Source organism: Myxine glutinosa, chromosome 6, assembly GCF_964187855.1.
Source record: "Myxine glutinosa chromosome 6, kmMyxGlut1.1, whole genome shotgun sequence".
Lineage (NCBI taxonomy): Eukaryota > Metazoa > Chordata > Myxini > Myxiniformes > Myxinidae > Myxine > Myxine glutinosa.
In genome coordinates this window covers 24,539,564-24,545,481 of record NC_136266.1, presented here as the reverse complement: position 1 = coordinate 24,545,481, position 5,918 = coordinate 24,539,564, and positions in this window count along the sequence as shown.

Here is a 5,918-nt window from a genome sequence, read left to right as displayed (position 1 = left end):
GAACATCGAGATGTCAGGGTAGACACCGCAATGTGAAATGTAAAATATTTCAGGATGTTATGCACATCGACCAGGGAGCTCAGTATAAGTAACAGAGAGAGCTCAGTTATTGCGTAAAACATTAATACGTTGGTGTTAGGAAGTCTTATGCAAGGCACTACCCATATGAGAGTAGCAAACTTCAAAATAGCTCAATACCTGTAGATGTACCGTAGAAAAAAACTAGATGACCAAAAGGAGGTTTTATTATCATTATTATTTCGTATGCAGCCTGCTCGTTGCATCATTGCTGAGAGCATGGCTGTGCCGCTGATGCAGTGCCCTCTGTTTACAGTAAGCAGGTACTCGTTTTGCTGACCTCGGAAGGATGACAGGCTGAGTCAACCCACCTGGTGAGTCAACCGACCTGGTGAGTCAACCCAACTTGTGAGTCAACCAATCTGGAGAGTCAACCCAACTAGTAAGTCAACTGACCTGGTGAGTCAACCGACCTGGTGAGTCAACCAACCTGGTGAGTCGACTCAACTTGTGAGTCAACCAATCTGGTGAGTCAACCCAACTAGTAAGTCAACTGACCTGGTGAGTCAACCCAACTAGTGAGTCAACCCAAAAGGTGAGTCAACCGTCCTGGTGACTCATCTGACCTGGTGAGTCAACCCAACTTGAGTCAACCCAACTCATGAGTCAACCCAACTTGTGAGTCAACCAATCTGATGAGTCAACCCAACCAGTAAGTCAACTGACCTGGTAAGTCAACCGACCTGGTGAGTCAACCCAACTAGTAAGTCAACTGACCTGGTGAGTCAACCAACCTGGTGAGTCAACCCAACTGATGAGTCAACCCAACTGGTATTATTTAATGGCACGGTCTCGGTGCAAATTCAAGACCTAAGATCTTAAGCCTTAAGACCTTAACTGTTAAGGCAATACTAGGCTTAAAGGAGGCATTGGAGATTGGTGAGAGGATTCATGAATGAGGATCACACACACTACCATTCTCACACTGTCACACGCTTGAGGTCTGTCCACCACGATGGTTCAGCTCGTTGTGGACCAACCCCCAAGAACAACCGAACGGTTTTGCTTTCTTGTGCCGTAAGTATGCCCAGTATGCCTTTAACAACAAATACCTGATCTGCCCTTTTATGCAGGTGTGCGTGAGTAAAGGAACCTGCCAGAACACGTGATGCCAAAATATATAAATCGTTCTGATTTAGTATCCGACAAGTTGTACAGAATTGATGACACATATATGTGTACAGAATGTGTTCAAAATTCTAGCAGCTAACAGAATTGCATGAACTTCAAGTTAACTTTCAAATTTAATTCATGACAAACAACATCAAACATATTCAATTTCCCAATCACATTGCAAGTTCTCCAACTTGAGTACGTCCAGTGCCTTCAGAAAGTATTCACACCCCATGGCTTTTTTGACATTTTGTTCGGTTACAGGCCGAATTTAAAATGGATTACATTGAGATTTTCTGTCACTGATCTACACATAATAACCTATAAGGTCAAAGTGGAATTAATGTTTTTGAATTTTTTTACAAAATAATTTAAAATAAAATACAGAAATATATAATTTACATAATTATTCAACCCCATGAGCCATTACTTCATAGAATCGCCTTTGGCAGTTATTACAGCTTCGAGTCTTCTTGGGTATGTCTGTATCAGCTTTGCACATCTGGATTGGGGGAGTTTCTTCCTTGCAGATTTGGTCAAGCTCTGTCAAGATGGATGGTTGAAAATTGGTAAACAGCAATTTTCAAGTTTTTCCACAAATTCTCAATGGGATTTAAGTCGGGGCTTTGGCCGGGCCACTCAAGGACTTTCATGTTGTTGTTCTGAAGCCATTAATTCCAGAGTTACTTTGGCTGCATGCTTGGGGCCCTTGTTGTGTTGGAACATAAATCTTCACTGCACTCTAAGGTCGTTTGCACTCTGAAGCAGTTTCTCCTCAAGGATTTGCCTGTACTTGGCTCCATTCATTGTTCCCTCTATCCTTACAAGTCTCCAATTGCCTGCCACTGAAAAGCATCCCCATAGCATGATGCTGCCACCACCATGCTTCACGGTAGGGATGGTGTTAGATGGGTGATGAGCTGTGCTCGGTTTCCACCAGACGTAGTGCTTTGCATTCAGGCCAAAGAGTTCAATTTTCGTCTCATAAGACCACAAAATATTTTGCCTCATGCTCTCAGTCTTTCACATGACTTTTTGCAAACTCCAGGCATGCTGTCATGTGCCTTTTTCTCAGGAGTGGCTTCCGTCTGGCCACTTTCCCATAAAGCCGAGATTTGTGAAGTGCTGCAGAGACTGTTGTCCTTCTGGCTGGTTCTCCCATCTCAGCTAAGGAACTCTGTAGTTCTGTCAGAGTGGTCATTGAGTTATTGGTCATTTGTGAAGTGCTGCAGAGACTGTTGTCCTTCCAGCAGGTTCTCCCACCTCAGCCAAGGAACTCTGTAGTTCTGTCAGAGTGGTCATTGAGTTATTGGTCACCTCCCTGACCAAGGTCCTTCTTGCCTGGTTTCTCAGTTTGGTCAGACAGACAGCTCTAGGAAGAGTCGTGTTAGTTCCATATTATTTCCGTTTCCTAATGATGGAGCTCACTGGGTTCTTTGGAACTTTAAACATTCTAGAAATTATTTTATACCCTTCCCCAGATCTATGCCTCCTCACAATTATATCTCAGAGTTCTACGGACAGTTCCTTGGACTTCATGGTGGAGTTTCTGCTCTGACATGCACTGTCAATTGTGGGACCTTATATAGAAAGGTGTGTTTCTTTATAAATCATGTCTAATCAATTTAATTGGCCACAGGTGGACTCAAATCAAGTTGTCGAGACATCTGAAGGATGATCAAAGCAAATTGGATGTACCTGAGCTCCATTTGGAGTGTCATAGGCAAAGGGTTGAATACTTATTGACGCAAGACATTTCAGCTTTTCATTTTTAATTATACTGTAAAAATTCGAGAGAAAAAAATCCACTTTCACATTATGGGATATTTATTATGTGTAGATCAGTGACAAAAAAAATCTAAATTTAACCCATTTTAAATTCAGTCTGTAATGCAACAAAATGTGAAAAAGCGAAGGGGTGTGAATACTTTCTGAAGGCACTGCACTAAATCAAACATCAATTTAATAACGAGTTGTCATTCAACAAACGTGGGTTGCCACCAATGTTTTATAGAGTCAAAGTACCATCACGTGGCTTTTCTCAGCAATTACCTCCTTTAAAGTGAACGCATCACATCACGCACACCAGTTTACGGGATAGTCCTGTACATATCTGGGTCTTCACAACATAGATTGAGTACAACTTGAACTTTACTACACATGCTGCAATTATTCCTTTTAAAGGCAAACACATTTAAAATACTCGCACAAATCCTGTGAAGAAGTTGTCACTCAAACGTTTGGCCCTCACTATCAACCATGATATTTCTTATGCAAACCACATTTCCAAGCCATTTTATTCGTTATTATCTTGGCATCCTCCGTCATGCAAAATCCTTCCTTGGCACAAAGGGACCTCTTATCCACCTACATGGCCTTCTTCCGTGCAGCTTGATGGAGTACTGCTCGTCTGCTCTCCCCTCTGGGCTAGCGGCCTTACCTCACACATCGCTCAGCTTGACGCTAGATAAACCAAGGCCTTCAAGATCATTGGAATCTCCCGTGATGAAGTTGAGCCTATGGACCTATCACTTTCACATCGCAGAGAGGTCGGTGGTCCCTCTGTATTCTACCGCATTCTTTCTGGTGTTGCACCCTCTGCCCACTCCGTGGCGTTTCCCCTTTCTCCTGCTGTTCCCTTTTAGGTTGTGTCCTGATCTGTTTTGTGTCCTAGCTCTTCCACGAGCCTTGCTCTAAAAAAAACTTTAAAAAAAACAAAAAACTACATTCTCTTCAATCTTATTCTTCCCTCCAGATCTTCAAAACAGCTGTTCACCACCATCTCATATCATCCCCAATCCAAAATCATGATCGCTTCTATTCCCCTTAACAACCACCCCCTCCAAACCTACGTCTTTCCAAATTTCCAGTTTTTCCTTCCTGAGAATTCCCTCTGTGTCCATCTTTTCCACCCTGTGCATCCTCCCCTTACTCCTCATTCTTCCCCACATCCATTATTTGTCCAAGTCTCCCTCTATTTTGTCCATTAACCTTGCTGTTCATGTCCCCACCGCTCTCTTTTTGCTGTTACTTTTGTTCTGTTATGCCCTGATACATTATCTTACTATAATTCACCAAATGTCCGTCCGTCCGTTCGAAGGTACCGCAAAAACGGCTGAACCGATCGCAACGATATTTTGGGTGGGTAATCCTAGGACCCCCTGGAGTAAAATAGGTTATATTGTTTTTCCAAGTTTTCCAATTTTCCAGTTTTTCCAAACACGATGGAATAATTTTTAACGATATGAAGTGATGTGGCTTTTGTTGAAATTCTATGTACCAGGAGAGAGTAGATCGACTCCTGACGAACTCTTCCTATATAAACGTGCGGCTCCGAAGTAACACGGCAGCGTGTGCAAAGCGACTGAGAAACAGGTGTAGCGGCCACTTCCATGTTACAGATTCGGCGCGCAGTCTTCACACATAAACGTGCGACTGAGAAAGACGTGTAGCGGCCGCTTCCGTTTTGGAGAATTCAATCTTTTTTCAAAATGGGAGCCATGTACTGTTTAGATTTTGATGACTTGCGTGTGATATGATTCAACGGATGTTTATATGAATCGTTTAAAATAAAAAAGCCTTAAATTTCTGATATTTTGCCTTTTCATTTGGGCCTCCCAATTGAAGCCCCGCACATAGGGCGGGTACCGTTGCTAGTATGGTCTAATTCCTCCATGAGCATCAACTTTGCATACAAAAAAAAAAGAAAAGAAAGCTCTAGACACTAGAGACAAGTGACTAGCCAGCTTGGGTTCCTCATCTTAAAGTTAATCATGCTTTGGTTAATCATGCCTCGTCTTAAAGGCTTCTCCTGTTGATGCTTTCACACCATTTTCTGGGAGGTTGTTATATTTATGAATCACACTGAATTTAAAAAAACAAACTTGTACCTGGCATCAAGTCTGGATCTTTTCCTGTATAATTATAGTGTGTCCTCGCATCGTGGAGCTTTTTGTAGTTATTTTTCTTGCTCCCTCTGCCATCGACATTGTGCGGAGATTATGTTTTCACCCCTGTCTGTCTGGTTGTCTGTAAACAGGACATCTCAAAAGTTGTGGACGGATTAGTGATGCTTGATTATGTAAAGTAACGTAACGCTTGTTTACCGTGCATTCTGACAGGCATTACACCTTACTATTCGACATGTGATTGGAATTTTTGGGGGTCACGTAGCGGCATCGGTTTGTCTTTCATGTTAAAATATGTAAATATGCTTGAGCTCTGGTTTGTCGAGGGTTTTCCGGAGCCGGGTGCAACCGGAAGTGAGACGAGCGGGTTTGGTTGGTCGCGACTGGAATAAACGATTGACTCGGATTCAGAACACCTTGGATGTCTTTTCCTTCCACTCTAAATTCCCTCATCATCAATAACACTTGATCCAAACAAAGCCAATGGAAACCTGACGCAACAAAACCAGGCAGTGTATAATTAATCAGCCGAAGCCTACAGGCCTAATGTGTGAGGCCCACCAGAAAATCAAGACGGCAGCCATATTTCATCTCGGCACTATGGTGGGTGGGGTCAAGCAACAGATGTGTGTGTGTGGTCCGGCAGCTGTCTGACCAATGGGTGCACATTTCAAAAATCGACCCAAACAAGAACTTCAACAGCCCTTGTGGAGCTGAGACCTGTGACACGTCGCAGGTAAAATTGAAGACCCAGAGTGTACTGATGACGTCACATCCACACGTTGATCGATAACTGCTGCAGTATTGCTTTGATGAATT